This window comes from Bubalus kerabau, chromosome 20, assembly GCF_029407905.1.
Source record: "Bubalus kerabau isolate K-KA32 ecotype Philippines breed swamp buffalo chromosome 20, PCC_UOA_SB_1v2, whole genome shotgun sequence".
NCBI classification, from domain to species: domain Eukaryota; kingdom Metazoa; phylum Chordata; class Mammalia; order Artiodactyla; family Bovidae; genus Bubalus; species Bubalus kerabau.
The window spans coordinates 4,540,997-4,557,532 of NC_073643.1; the positions used below are offsets into that span (position 1 = coordinate 4,540,997).

General features: G+C 39.3%; 1 protein-coding gene across 6 annotated transcripts in view; it reads left to right on the plus strand.

Moving 5' to 3' along the window:
- The window catches only part of ZCWPW2 (zinc finger CW-type and PWWP domain containing 2), a 138,015-nt gene that overhangs the window by 27,167 nt on the left and 94,312 nt on the right, over positions 1-16,536 (plus strand). The window contains exon 1 of one of the 6 annotated variants that reach the window (XM_055557727.1): positions 15,818-15,954. The exons of the other annotated variants lie outside the window; for them this stretch is intronic. The gene's annotated coding sequence lies outside the window, so the exon portion shown is untranslated. Of the gene's footprint in view, positions 1-15,817; positions 15,955-16,536 lie in introns of those variants that run through there. 6 annotated transcript variants of the gene reach the window in all.

Below are 16,536 nucleotides of genomic sequence, written 5' to 3' on the forward strand. Positions count from 1 at the left end.
TTCTGAATGTTGAGTTTTAAGCCAACTTTTTCACTCTCTTCTTCATTTTCATCAAGAGGCTCTTTAGTTCCTCTTCACTTTCTGCTGTAATGGTGGTGTCATCTGCATATCTGAGGTTATTGATATTTCTCCTGACAATTTTGATTCCAGCCTGTGCTTCATCCAGCCTGGCATTTTGCATGATGTGCTCTGCATATAAGTTAAATAAGCAAGGTGACAAAAACAGCCTTGACGTACTCCTTTCCCAGTTTGGACCCAGTCTGTTGTTCCATATCTGGTTCTAAATGTTGCTTCTTGACCTGCATACAGATTTCTCAGGAGGCAGGTAAGGTGATCTGGAGATAAAATCTTCTTTAATTTCCAGGCACTTTGGGGTGGCATGAGAAGGCTTTGGCTTGTATTCAGTTGCCCATCTTGAACCAGTTTCTAAAAAGGCTATATTTTAGAAATTGCTTTATTTTGATTTAATTAAAGACTTACAGAAAAGTTTCAGAAACAGAAGAGAGAATATTTCCCAAATATTCTCGATGTTAACATTTGAAAGTAATGATTCTGGAAAATATATAATTCACCATATATTTGAGAATCATTTAAGTAAGTTGTAGTGATATTACTGAAAATTGCAGATTAGGGAACTTTAAAAAGATCTATTCCTCCACTGAAGCAATGATTAAACTGGGGGGGAAATACTGTTAAAATTAGCTCTTGTGGATCTCTGGAGTCTAATTTTGGAATCTGATAAAAACTTGACAATACCCAGAAGATTGCTTACTAAAGAAAGCAGCTGCTATATTTCATTAAGTGAGCTACTTTCCCATGTGTTAGGGTAATTCCTGAATAACACAACCAACAGTGTGTGTGTGCAGAGAGAAATTTATTTTTAAGGAATTGGCTCATGTGATTGTGGTGTCTTAATAAGTCCAATGTGATGGGTTAGGCCAGCAGCCTAGAGATTCAGGAGAGAGTTGCATTTCAAGTCCACATGCAATTAGTTCTGCTACAAAATTCCTTCTTGCTTAGGAGAGGTCAGGTTTTTTTTTCTATTAATGCCTTTGACTGATTAAATGAGACCTGTCCACATTGTGAAGGGTAATCTGCTTTACTTAGAACCTATCAATTTAAAGGTTAATCTCATCTAAAAATAATCACCCTCACACAGCAACATCTAGAATAATACTTGACCAGATATCTAGGTACCCTGACCCAGCCAAGCTGACACATAAAACTAACAATGGTTAGTTTCAACGCCCACCTGCTGTCGCCCATTCCCAGCTCACAGGTGGCCATGGGAGTGGCAGCTCACATGTGCACTGTGTTAGTGTCATGCTGTTGCCCACACACAGCAGAGAGTACAGTCTTTACAAAAACTTGTAGATGCAATCTTTCAACCACTTGATACTTCAGTATGCTGTTTCCAAAAACAGACATATTTTTATTCTTACATGACTACAATATAGATACCCAAATCATCAATTTAACTTTGATGAAATACTATGTGGATACATTTTAAAGGCTTTTGTTATATAGTTCAAAATTTCCTTCCCAAGGTTTCTACCAGTTTATATTTTGGTCAATAGTATGTGAGAATTTCAAATAATTCTTTACAATGTTAGAATTGTAGACTTACATAGTTTTAAACTTTGTAGACTGATACACAGTGTCTTCAGATTCATCCCAGTACAATCCTATCTCTTTGTTACTGTAGTCTTCACCTTCCTTATCTATATTTTGGATTTTCTTCATGGAATTTTCCTAAGAATAAAAAAGAAAAAGTCTACAACTCTGGAAGTGTTGGGGGAACTTCCAGACTTGACTGTCTGTGCCACAAAAGCATTTTTATTACTATAACTGTTCTTTATTACATATACTTATTTTTTTAATTTATCTTTATAACCTCTCTTATAAAATATAATTTTATAGATAAAATCATGAGGTTAAATGTCTTTCCCAGTTATACAACTATTAAATTGGTAGATTGTGCACTCCTCTTTGACTGCCTGACTTCAGAGCTGATAACATTATAATTATATTGGGCTGCTTAGGTGGGAAGGACAGTGAAACACTCTGTGAACATTTGCCAAAGAGAATTCATATCTGGTATATTTAATTGTCTTGAAGACAGTTATGAAAGCATCTCTCATGAAAGATGATAGAAGGTATCAGACTTCTATCAGAAGGCTCCAAATGGGGATTGAAGGTGATGAAGAATGTTGGATGTTAAAACTGGGTAAGAAATACAGCTTTTAGGCTTAATATGATTGCCAAATCAAAGGAGATTGTATGTGAACTGGAGACAGAATAAACACTGAAAACCAACACAGTATTAGCTTTACTGCAGAGCTAATAAAGTTTAGCAAGTCTTCAGAGCTGACAAGGTTTAACACAGATATTATGAAAGGGTGGCTGGTGAAATTTGACTCTGTTATATGGTTAAATACAGGAGACAAGCTGACAATTCAGCAAGGGGGAATAGAAGACTTTTGAAGAATAACAGCCAGAATGGCTAAATTAAGAAATATGGGAGATTGGTTCACAATAGAGGAGTAGAAGGACGTGTGCTCATCTTCTCCTGAAAGAGTACCAAAATCGCAACTAGCTGTTGACCAGCCATTGGCAGGAGGATGCTGGAACCCACCAAAAAGAGAAACCCCACGTCCAGAGAAAAAGGAGAAGCTGCAGCAGGACAGTAGGCGGGGCGAAATCATGATAAAGTCGAACCCCATACCTACTGGGATCTCCTGGTGGCTCAGATGGTAAGGTATCTGCCTGCAGTGCGGGAGATCCAGACCTGATCTCTGGATCAGGAAGATCCCCTGGAGAAGGGAACAAACGGCTACCCACTGTAGTATTCTTGCCTGGAGAATCCCATGGACAGAGGAGCCTGGCAGGCTACGGTCCATGGAGTTGCTAAGAGTTGGACACGACTGAGCGACTTCACTTTCACTTTCATACCCACTGATGGGCAACCCACAAACTGGAGAACAGTAATACTAAAGAAGTTCTCCCCCTGTTGTAAAGGTTCTGAGCCTCGCAACAGACTTCCAAGCCTGGGGATCCAACAAAGAGATTGGGAATCCCCAGGGAATGTGACTCTGAAGACTAGCAGCATTTGATTACAGGACTTCCACAGAACTGGGGAAAACAGAGACTTTACTCTTAGAGAGCACAAATAAAATCTTGTGCACACCAGGACCCAGGAGAAAGAAGCACTGACCCCACAGTAAACTGAACCAGACCTACCTGCTAGTGTTAGAGGGTCTCCTGTGGAGGTGTGGGTTGGCAGTGACTTGCTGCAGTGACGGAGTCACTGGCAGCAGCAGTCTGGGAGGTGCCCCTTAGCATAAGCCGTCTTGGAGGTTGCCATTAGTCCTACCATAGAACGTGTAGACTCCAGGGCTGTGTTCCCTCAGGCTGAACAACTAACAGAGAGGAAGGGAAGCCCCATCCATCAGCAGATAACCAAATTAAAACTTTACTGAGCAAGGCCCTGCCCACTAGAGCAAGACCTAGGTTTTCAACCAGAGGTCCCTTCCACCAGAAAACTTATACAGGCCTCTTTGCCTCATCCACCAGAGGGCAGACAGAAGAAGCAAGAAGAACCATGACTCCACAGCTGCTAGAATGAAAACCACATCACAGAAAGTTATTCAAAATGAACAGCCAGAAGGTTATATTCCAGATGAAGGGACAAGATAAACCCCAGAGAGACAGCTAAATGAAGTGGATATAAACAACTTTCCAGAAAAAGAATGCAAAATACTGATAGTGAAGATGATCCAGGATCTTAGAAGAATAGAGAAGATGCAAGAAATGTTTACTAAAGACCTAGAAGAACAGAAGAACAAACAGAGATGAACAATTCACTAGAAGGAATCAATAGCAGAATAACTGAGCTGGAAGAATGGATGAGTGACCTGGAAGATAGGATGGAGGAAATCACTGCCACAGAACAGAATACTGAAAAAAGAATGAAAAAAAAATGAAGACAGCCTAAGAGTCCTCTGGGACAACATTAAATGCACTAACATTCACATTATATGGATCCCAGAAGGAGAAGAGAAAGAAAGGACCTGAGAAAGTATTTGAAGAGATACAGTAGCTGAAAACTTCCTTAAATTGGGAAAGGAAATAGTTAACCAAGTCCAGGAAGCACAGCGAGCCCCAGGCAGGATAAACTCAAGGAGGAACACACCAACACACACAGTAAACCAACTGACAAAGATAAAATATTAAAAGCAGCAAGGGAAAAACATACAAGGGAATTCCTATCAGGTTATCAACTGATTTCTCAACAGAAACTCTACGAGCCATAATGGAATGGCACGATATATTCAAAGTGATGAAAGGGAAGAACCTACAACCAGGAATACTCTACCCAGCAAGACTCTCATTCAGATTTGACAGAGAAATCAAAAGCTTTCCAGACAAGCAAAAGTTAAGAGAATTCAGCACCACCAAACCAGCTTTACAACTAATGCTAAAGAAACTTCTCTAGGCAGGAAACACAGAGAAGGGAAAGATCTACAGAAAATAAACCCAAAATGATTAAGAAGATGGTAATAGAATCATACATATTGATATTTATCTTAAATGTAAAAAGATTAAATCCATCAGCCAAAAGACATAGACTGGCTAAGTGAATGAAAACACGTGCATGTATGTTATCACATCACTTCTACTTACCATGTCATTCTACTCCTCAAATTATATGTAATTATTTTATATTGTTAGATTAATCCTCTTCCCATTACGGCTTGCAATTATCTTTTTTTTGGTCTGGCTATTGCTTGTTAAAACTGATAAACATCTTCTACTATTGTGATTATGTAATTATTATTCATTTGATACCATGTATCATGATTGGTTAACAGAAAATAATAGAACACCACAAAACTAACATTTAATAGTGCCGGGGTCCAGCCCCGGTGGATCCAGGGAATTCGAAGTGGGGATGGCGTCGGCGAGATCAGAAAACAACTGCTTAATTAAACGTTTATTAAGGATATAAAGAGTGGTGAAATAAGGATAGCTCAGCGAAGAATTTCAGTGAAGAAAAGAGGCTGAATAAAATTCCAAAGCAGGGGATTTATGTCACCTACGAAAGCCGCAGGCGTCCTCCCGTTCTCCCGAAGGAGAGGAGAGACTAAGGCCTCCCTGGTCAGATCTTAGAAGCCCAGGCAAAATTAGTAGGCTTGACGAGCTTCCCTGCCTCAGAGGAGAAGTTCAGCCAGAAGGTGAAAGAAAGAACGACTTGGGGAGACCAAATTTCGGTGAACAAAAAGGCGTACTTTATTTTCCAAAGTAGTTTTATACCTTAAGTTGTGCATAGAGGATAATGGGGGAAGGGGTAGAGTCATGCAAAGACAGCAGTTCCTGATCCTAATCAAAGCCAGGCTTTCAAACTTGTCATATGCAAAAGTTTAGGTGATTTACATCATCTTCTGGCCAGGAGGCCTGTTAACATTTTAAGAAACTTATTTTTCTCTAAAGGTCATTATTCTAAAGTCAGGCGCCAGCCTCCAAAAAAGCATTGGATAAAGTTGCATTCCTATAGGGCAAAGGTGAGGTGGGCTCAATCAAGAAAAGAATTAACTCAAGGGTCCAAGGTTACAAACGTTGAGGCTACTACTTACATTTCTATACACCCATTATATCAATCAATACACTGCCAAGGACACAGTAGGTAAGGGATATGGAGACTTAGCAGCAAACATTGGCCCAACAAGTGAAAAACCCTTCACCAATACAATTTCTAATCAATCTTTTAACTACTCAAAGGAATCTGTGTTTAGACAGTTTAGAACATCTCCTGCCTCTCACAGTTGGGAGGCTCTGAGCAATGGCCGGAAAAACCTATTCAGGCAGGCTAGAGGACTTCCAAAGGAGTTTGTAGGTTGAAACACTGTCACACCCAGGAATTATTAACTGGAGCTGTAAGCTAACTCTCTTTTCAGAGAGAGGTAGTGGGGGACAGCCCCCCGTAAAGTCAGAGGTGTAGGTGAAAGCACAAAGCAGAAAGTAGGCAGACTCTGGTTTTGGGGGTAGATGCTCGAGAATTTCCAGGGGGGACTCCTGAGGCTCGATCCCGCCTTTGCGTATGCTGAGCCTCCTTCCTCGTGACCTTTGCCATGGGCGGAGTTCCTCACGCTGGCTCCCAGCAGTGATAGAATTCCAGTTGAGCTATTCCAGATCCTGAAAGATGATGCTGTGGAAAGTGCTGCACTCAATATGCAATATGCACTCAGTATGCAATATGCCAGCTCCCAGCAAAATAGAAAAACTTGTAATCACTTCTTAAAATCCAGATGCATGTTAGAATTATCTTGGAACTTTTTGAAAAATAAAAATGCCCAGATATTGTTTTCTTTCTCCAAAGCTTCAGATATGATTCTTAAGAGCAGCCATGTTTAAGAACAACTGGACTATATGATAATCTTTTACCTTTATCCAGTTTGTTTTACTTTTTCTATTCATGGTCAATGCTCCCATTTCATTTAGTTTATGTTTTCTAGTTTCTCTGTCTCTTTTTTTGTTGTTGTTCTTTCTCAAGCCTTTATCAAGTATAGTAGAAAAGCTTTTATATACATATATGTGTATATATATGTATAGTATGTATAATATACACATTTTAGAAAATGTATGAATTTTTGCCTAGATAAAAATACATTTTGATTCCACTTGTTTGACTGAGTGTGAATAGAATGCTAGATTTCTCATTTATATTCACTTAAAACTTTGATATAGGCCCATTTATTCTGGCATCTCATATTACTGCTAAAAATCTAGAAAGCTTATAAGCTTAGTGATTTTTAAAAAATGTTGATGAGCCTTGAAACTTTTAGTCCAATTCTGAGAATATAAAGAAATACTGTGTTGTAAAAAATAAGAAATTAATATGTGATACAGTATGATTAACTAAAGTACAGATATTGTTCAAATATCACACAATTTTATGCCAGTGTCCATTATTTGTTTCCATACATAGTATTTAGTTGCTTTAGCTTCATGTACCAAATTCTGATAAATTCTCTTTTTTTTATTCTGTTGTTAATATTTTCTTATTTTCCTTGTTATGACTTAGATACATCCATCATTTAAAAATAAACATTTAATTTCCAAATACATGAGGTTTTTAAAGTATATTTGATACTAATTTTTCATTTGAATTCTTTCTTCTCTGAAATCACCGTCTATGTTTTTCTACGGAGAAGGCAATGGTGGCCCACTCCAGTACTCTTGCCTGGAAAATCCCATGGACGGAGGAGCCTGGTAGGCTGCAGTCCATGGGGTCGCTGAGAGTCGGACACGACTGAGCGACTTCCCTTTCACTTTCCACTTACATGCATTGGAGAAGGAAGTGGCAACCCACTCCAGTGTTCTTGCCTGGAGAATCCCAGGGACGGGGGAGCCTGGTAGGCTGCCGTCTTGAGGCTTTCAGTGGCTAAGTCAAAGATCTCTCTTGGTGAATGTCACATTGCACTTGAAAATATGTGGGTTATTTTCAGATATCTTTTAATATTGATTTCTAATACAATTCTACAGTACTGAGAATAGACTCTGTATGAGTTCAAAACCTTTAGACCAAGAAATTTTTGCACCTTGTTTTATGTCCCTGGGTAGGTTCCAGAGCTAACACCTCAAAACAAACAAACAAACAAAAAAACAATGTCCTTTTCATTATAGGGGACTGGAATGCAAAAGTAGGAAATCAAGAGATACCTGGAGTAATAGGCAAATATGGCCTTGGAGTACAGAATGAAGCAGGGCAAAGGCTAACAAAAGTATTGCCAAGAGAATGCACTGGTCATAGCAAACACCCTCTTCCATCAACACAAGAGAAGACTCTAAACATGGACATTGACCAGATGGTCAATACAGAAATTAGATTGATTATATTCTTTGTAGCCAAAGATGGAGAAGCTCTATACAGTCAGCAAAAACAAGACCAGGAGCTGACTGTGGCTCAGATCATGAACACCTTATTGCCAGATTGGAACTTAAAAGTAGGGAAAAAAGTAGGGAAAGCCACTAGACCATTCAGGTATGACCTAAATCAAATCCCTTACGATTATACAATGGAAGTGACAAATAGATTCAAGGGATTAGATCTGATAGAGTGCCTGAAGAACGATGGACAAAGGCTTGTGACATTGTACAAGAGGCAGTGATCAAGACCATCCCCAAGAAAAAGAAATGCAAAAAACCAAAATGGTTGTCTGAGGAGGCCTTACAAATAGCTGAGAAAAGAAGAGAAGGTAAAGGCAAAGGGGAAAAGGAAAGATATAAGCATCTGAATGCAGAGTTCCAAACAGCAAGGAGAGATAAGAAAGCCTTCCTCAGAGATCAATGCAAAGAAATAGAGGAAAACAACAGATGGGAAAGACTAGAGGTCTCTTCAAGGAAATTAGAGATACCAAGGGAACATTTCATGCAAAGATGGACACAATAAAGGACAGAAATGGTATGGACCTAACAGAAGCAGAAGATATTAAGAAGAGGTGGCAAGAATACACAGAAGAACTGTACAAAAATTATCTTCATGATCCAGATAATCACAATGGTGTGATCACTCACCTACAGCCAGACATCCTGGAATGTAAAGTCAAGTGGGTCTTAGGAGGCATTGCTACAAACAAAGCTAGTGGAGGTGATGGAATTCCAGTTGAGCTATTTCAAATCCTAAAAGATGATGCTGTGAAAGTGCTGCACTCAATATGTAAGCAAAATTGGAAAACTCAGCAGTGGCTACAGAATTGGAAAAGGTGAGTTTTCATTCTAATCCCAAAGAAAGGTAATGCCAAAGAATGTTCAGACTACTGCACAATTGGACTCATCTCACACGCTAGCAATGTAATGCTCAAAATCCTCCAAGCCAGGCTTCAACAGTACATGAACTGTGAACTTCAGATGTTCAAGCTGGATTTCGAAAAGATAGAGGAACCAGAGATCAAATTGCCAACACCCGTTGGATCATCAAAAAAACAGGAGAGTTCCAAAAAAACATCTACTTCAGCTTTATTGACTATGCCAAAGCCTTTGATTGTGTGGATCACAACAAACTGTGGAAAATTCTTAAAGAAATGGAAATACCAGACCACCTTACCTGCCTCCTGAGAAATCTGTATGCAGGTCAAGAAGCAACAGTTAGAACCAGACGTGGAACAACAGACTAATTCCAAATCGGGAAAGGAGTATATTGAGGCTGTATATTGTCACACTGCTTATTTAACTTATATGCGGAGTACATCATGTAAAATGCTGGGCTGGATGAAGTACAAGCTGGAATCAAGATTGCCGGGAGAAATATCAATAACCTCAGATATGCAGATGACACTACCCTTATGGCAGAAACCAAAGAAAAACTAAAGAGCCTCTTGATGAAAGTGAAAGAGGAGAGTGAAAGAGTTGGCTTAAAGCTCAACATTCAGAAAACTAAGATCATGGCATCCGGTCCCATTACTTCATGGCGAATAGATGAGGAAACAATGGAAACAGTGACAGACTTTATTTTTTGGAACTCCAGAATCACAGCAGATGGTGACAGCAGCCATGAAATTAAGAGACTTGCTCCTTAGAAGAAAAGCTATGGCCAACCTAGACAGCATACTATAAAGCAGAGACATTACTTTGCCTACAAAGGTCCATCTAGTCAAAGCTATGGTTTTTCCAGTAGTCATGTATGGATGTGAGAGTTGGACTATAAAGAAAGCTGAGTGCTGAAGAATTGATGCTTTTGAACTGTCATGTTAGAGAAGACTCTTGAGAGTCCCTTGAACTGCAAGGAGATCAAACCAGTCCATCCTAAAGGAAATCAGTCCTGAATATTCATTGGAAGGACTGATGCTGAAGCTGAAGCTCCAATACTTGGGCCACCTGATGCAAAGAACTGACTCATTTGAAAAGATCCTGATGCTGGGAAAGATTGAAGGCAGGAGGAGAAGGGGACAAAAGAGAATGCGATAGTTGGATGGCATCACCGACTCGATGGATATGAGTTTGAGCAAGCTCTGGGAGTTGGTGATGGACAGGGAAGCCTGGCAGTGCTGCAGCCCATGGGGTCACAAAGGGTTGGACATGACTCAGTGACTGAACTGAACTGAACTGATGTTCCAGTATCTCCTGGTTTATAGTGTGTGGGAACTTGAATAGAATTTGTATCCTACTGTTGTGTGAAAATTATATAAATCTTAATTATGCTGAATTGGTTCATAGTGCTTTTTAAGGTCTACTATATCCTTCTATTTTTCTGTCTATTCTATTACTTTTTGAGAGTTTTATATTGAAACTCCAACTAAAAATTCTTAATTTATCTGCTTAAAAAATAATTATATGGTGAAACTCTGTGTAACTTTGTTCTGTATTTTCCAAATCTCCTGTAAATGTGTTGTCATACTTTCATAGTTTTAAAAGTAAAGGAGAAGAAAAAAATATGAAAGCCCAACAAATTTTTAGAGGTCATCCAGTCCTACTTCTTTCCCTTATAGTTGAAAACACTGAGTGCTCTTGAGATTATAAATGTAAGAAGTTGCATGGTGACAGAAACTGCATTTTTTGACTCCTAAGTTCTGATGTTTTTTTACTGTCTCTTGAATAGTATGAAATTTTAATCTATAATATTAAAATTATCTTATTTTCTCTTTAAATTCTCTTTGGAAGTAAACAGATTCGGCATTGTAGTCATACAGTCATTGTTTACGAGTGAGATATCAGGACTTCCCTGGTAGTACAATGGATAAGAATCGCCCTCCCAGTGCAGGGGAAACGGGTTTGGTCTCTGGACTGGGAAGATTCCATATGATGCAAGGCAGCTAAGCCCATGCACCACAACTGCAGAAGCCCTCACACTCTAGAGCCTGTATGCCACACTAATGAGCCCACAAGCTGCAGCTCCTGAAGCCCAAGTGCCTAGAGCTTGTGCTCAGCAATGAGAAGCCACCACAGCGAGAAGTCTACACCACAGCCAAGAGTAGCCCTGCTCACCACAACTAAAGAAAGCCCCCGTGAAGCAACGAAACCCATTGCAGCCGTTAATTAATCAAAAAGAAGGAGATATCATCTAGAAATGGACATGACGAAAGTTGAAATTATAATGTTGAAATACCCCAAGTGTAAAGATAGTGGTACAGATAGTTACTTTGCTCAAACTCAGAAGAGTTGCATCATCTGGGTTAGTCTGTATTTAAAATGTATGTACTGTCTATAATAATGACAACTTTTTTGTTCGGAGGAACAGTCATTATTTTTCTCAGTCACATACAAACAATAAAAGTAATTTCTATTATAAGTAGCCATTTGTCTTCATTCCTATTCTGTATGTATTTATTCACACTGTCTCATTAAATTCTGAGATTATTCAGAACTCCTTGGATATGTTGTAATTTTACCATCTGGGATACATCAGTTATAAAATACATATACATTGTAATAAAAACTGATGCTTCATAAGAATTCATATTGGCTATACTCCATATCTAAGACCTTTGTTCTGTTGAACAATGGAACTGTGTAATATTTCAATTCAAAAAGAATTGATCTTGTTTTCTAATTTTTTTCAGACTGTGCTATAACACTAAAGTAACATTCATGGAATGCAGAGATCTTTGGAGAATTTATGTAAAATCCATGTTATTAAGCTCATGAGTTTCACTTTAATGCTATAAATATCTATAATAATTGTACTATATTAAGTTATTTAGAACAGTTTAGTGGGGTTCTACAGACCTTGGTGGTCTTATTAAATTCCATATAACTAGTAATACATTGTGATGTATTGTGATAGAAAAAAATTGCTCTCTAGCCCCTTTCTCATCTGTTAATATATACTCATTCCAGATGCTCCACAGACACAGAGAAGAAATAGAGAAAAATTAGGGAAGTGATATGAATGCTTCCTGCTTGTAAAATACTATTTGGGTATTGGGGAATCAACAGACACAAAACAATGTTTCTAATATCAAATCATTTTTTACTGAAGATTGAAAATAATATCCGTGTCCTTGGAGAGGATACAGTCAAGTGGTGGGAATTAGGTAGTAAACATCATTGTAATATGTCACACAATATTGTAAATACCAGAAGTTAAGAGGACGTGAATGTCAAGCAGGGAGAAATTGCAACTGGTTGAGGACTTCCAAGAAGACTTCTCGAAAGACATGGTATTTGAGGTGGGTCTTAAAAGTAGGCAGTTTACAGGTTATGCTAGAGTAAGGAGGATACATGAGCAAAGATAAAGAGAATACATTGGATATTTTGGGGGAATAACAAATAATGTAAATTGATGTTGTTTGGAAGATGAATAGTGATCTAGCTAGCTACCATTTAATGGACACATGCATGCTGTGCTTCTTGCCACATACCCTGCACGCATCATTTTATAGAACTTTCTGAATACTTTATGAGGTAGTGCTAGTATTATTCCCACTTTCTGGATGGAAAGATATGAAATGATTTACTGAAGGTCATACAGCTATTAAATTGATGTTTTTAGATCTTAGTCTAAGTCTGGTAATAAAATTCATAACCTTAAGTATTTCATTATAGAGTTACATTGTGGAAAATTGAAAGTGGAGACATTATTTCCAACTATGTTAGCAGTGGCAAACTATATATTTTTTAGCAAAAGTACCAATTATTGTGAGTTTCTAAGATTAATCTCTTATTGATGAGTTGAAATAATTAATATGGGGAGAGAGAGAATAGACAGATTGGTTAGTAGGCTATTTCAGTTCAGTTCAGTTCAGTTCAGTCGCTCAGTCGTGTCCGACTCTTTGTGACCCCATGAATTGCAGCACGCCAGGCCTCCCTGTCCATCACCAACTCCTGGGAGTTTACCCAAACTCATGTCCATCAAGTCGGTGATGCCATCTCATCCTCTGTCGTCCCCTTCTCCTCCTGCCCCCAATCCCTCCCAGCATCAGAGTCTTTTCCAATGAGTCAACTCTTTGCATGAGGTGGCCAGAGTATTGGAGTTTCAGCTTCAGCATCAGTCCTTCCAATGAACACGCAGGACTGGTCTCCTTTAGAATGGACTGGTTGGATCTCCTTGCAGTCCAAGGGACTCTCAAGAGTCTTCTCCAACACCACAGTTCAAAAGCATCAATTCTTTGGCGCTCAGCTTTCTTCACAGTCCAACTCTCACATCTGTACATGACCACTGGAAAAACCATACCCTTGACTAGATGGACCTTTGTTTGCAAAGTAATGTCTCTGCTTTTGAATATGCTATCTAGGTTGGTCATAACTTTCCTTCCAAGGTGTAAGCGTCTTTTAATTTCATGGCTGCAGTCACCATCTGGAGTGATTTTGGAACTCCCCAAAATAAAGTCTGCCACAGTTTCCACTGTTTCCTCATCTATGCCATGATCTTAGTTTTCTGAATGTTGAGAAAGTTTAAGCCAACTCTTTCACTTTCCTCTTTCACTTTCATCAAGAGGCTCTTTAGTTTTTCTTTGCTTTCTTCCATAAGGGTGGTGTCATCTGCATATTTGAGGTTATTGATATTTCTCCTGCCAATCTTGATTCCAGCTTGTGCTTCTTCCAGCCCAGCGTTTCTCATGATGTACTCTGCATACAAGTTAAATAAGCAGGGTGACAATATACAGCCTTGACGTACTCCTTTTCCTATTTGGAACCAGTCTGTTGTTCCAAGTCCAGTTCTAACTGTTGCTTCCTGACCTACATTAGGTTTCTCAAGAGGCAGGTCAGGTGGTCTGGTATTCCCATCTCTTTCAGAATTTTCCAACAGTTTATTGTGATCCACACAGTCAAAGGCTTTGGCATAGTCAAGAAAGCAGAAATAGATGTTTTTCTGGAACTCTCTTGCTTTTTCCATGATCCAGCGGATGTTGGCAATTTGATCTCTGGTTCCTCTGCCTTTTCTAAAACCAGCTTGAACATCTGGAAGTTCACAGTTCACGTATTGCTGAAACCTGGCTTGTAGAATTTTGAGCATTACTTTACTATGTGAAATGAGTGCAATTGTGCAGTAGTTTGCACATTCTTTGGCATTGCCTGTTTTTGGGATTCTCTTGGCTGATTATTGCTATAGACTGAATGGTTGTGTCCCCCCCTAAAATTTGATGATAATAGGAAGTGTTAGGATGGTAATGGGGAGGTGATAATGTAGTGAGGGCAGAGCTCTCATGAATGGAATTAATTCACTTATAAAAAGAGAACCCCCAATAACCAACGTAGGCTATTTAGAGCAGTCTAAATGAACTGGTGAGGAACTGAGCTGTGTTTGTAGCAGCAAGATTAGAAAGGGGGAAACACACAAACACTTTTTTAATTTTGTAACTCGTAACAAAATGACAACTATTTCAATGGAAGGGATAAGAAAGTAGGCATTTTCAGAGTTGACCCTTGCCAACACCCTTGCTGACATTTGAATCTAGGTAACGGATGGATGGTTGGATGACATTAGTGATGCAGTGGACATTAGTTTGAGTAGACTCTGGGAGTTGGTGATGGACACGGGGGAGCCTGGCGTGCTGCAGTCCATGGGGTTGCAAAGAGCTGGACACGACTGAGCAACTGAACTGAACTGAACAGAACAGTAATGTGAAAGAGAAACTTCACATTCAAAACTTTGAAGGAAAAGAAAACTCAATTTGGCCCAAGTAAATTGCTTGAGTAAATCCAGGTGTCAAAATTACATAGAATGTAGGTGTGCTGGTGAGACTTGAGATGGAATTCAGGGATTGAGGTGATTTGGTAGCCATTTGCATGGTAGAGAGAGTGGAAGCTATTTGAGTGAAATCTCCAAGGACGAAAATATAAGAGAAGTTTGAAGACAGAGCCTTAGAAAGACTTACTCAGGGCCTTGGGAGAGAAAGAGCAACTGGTCAAGGAATCAGTAGTGGTTAGAGGTTTAAGAGTAAAGCCTTTGGATTAGGTGGTTATAAAACCTTTGGTTTCCTTTAAAAGAAACTTAGCAAAAACCAGGTGGTCAAGCATTTAAGAGTTGAATAGATGTCTAGGATTTATGGTACCTAGTTTATACTCTCACTTTTTGTGACTCTGGAATTTTCTCTAGAGGAATAGACCCAAATTTCATATTGTGTATCTAACTAACACACAAGCATTTTAAAATCAAGACCCCAAAGACTGTATTATTTCTGTTTGCTAAACTTCAAGCTTGCGCCATATTTGTGTCCCCCTACTTGGTTATTAACTCCACTTTTCATCCATTTACCCAAATGGATGTCTAAGATTTATGTGCCACTGTCTTCCCTTACCACTAAGACCTTTCCCCTTGCTTTCAAAACATTTTAAAAAATGTTTGGCTGATTATTGCTATAGACTGAATGGTTGTGTCCCCGCCTAAAATTTGATGATAATAGGAAGTGTTAGGATGGTAATGGGGAGGTGATAATGTAGTGAGGGCAGAGCTCTCATGAATGGAATTAATTCACTTATAAAAAGAGAACCCCCAAACTACCTTGCCCATTTCTCCAAATGAGGTTACTATAGAAAGCAGCCATTTATGAACCAGCATTGGGTGCTTTCTAGATACCAGATATATCAGTGCCTTGATCTTGGATTTCTCAGCCTCCAGATCTGTGAGAAATAAATTTCGTTGTTTATAAGTCACGGTCTATTTTTGTTACAGCAGTACAAACAGACAAAGACAGATATTGGTACTGAGAAAAGGGGATGCTGCTGTAATAAATACCTAAAAATGTGGAAGTGGCTTTGAAATTGGGTAAAAGGTAGAGGCTGGAAGAGTTTTGAGATTCATTCTAGAAAAAGCCTGTGCTGTGCTAAGTCTCTTCAGTCATGTCTGACTCTTTGTGACCCTATGGTCATAACCCACCAGGCTCCATTGTCCATGGCATTCTCTGGGCAAGAAGACTGGAGTGAGATGCTGTGCCCTCCTCCAGAGAGAAAAAGTCTGCATTGCCAAAAATGAATGGATTGTTAAGGGCAACTGTGATGCGAGCCCAGAAAGAAAAGGTGAGAACTGTAGAGAAAGCTTCAGTTTTCTTGGAGAATACCCAAGTAATTTTGAACAGAATTTTGGTAGAAACGTGGATGGTAAAGGGGGCATTCTGATGAGGTCTCAGATGGAAATGAGGAGCATGTTATTGTGCAATGGAGAAAAAAGGGTCCTTGTGATACAGTGGCAAAAACTTGGCTGATTTGTGTTCATGTGTAGTGTTTCATGAAAGGTAGAATTTGTGAGTAATGAAAGTGAATATGTGGCTGAGGAAATACCTAAGCAAGGCTTTGGAGGTACAGCTTAGCCTCGTTTGACTAAGTAAAATAATAAGTTCCTTTATCTCCACTGCACTGTAGAGCTGTGGACCGGGGCCACCATCATGAAGCTGACCAGTAAAGCCCAGCTGAGCCACAGGCACTTTACTCTAACATGTGAGAACTACTGTGTGGGCTGCCTTCAAAGCCATATGGGGACAAGACCAGATACATCCTATAGGGCCCAACCCCTACCGGAGAAACTATGCGGTTACCTACCCTAGTAGGTCTGGAAGGGGTCCACAGCCCCGGTGTGCCTGGAGGGAGAGCACAGAGCCAAAG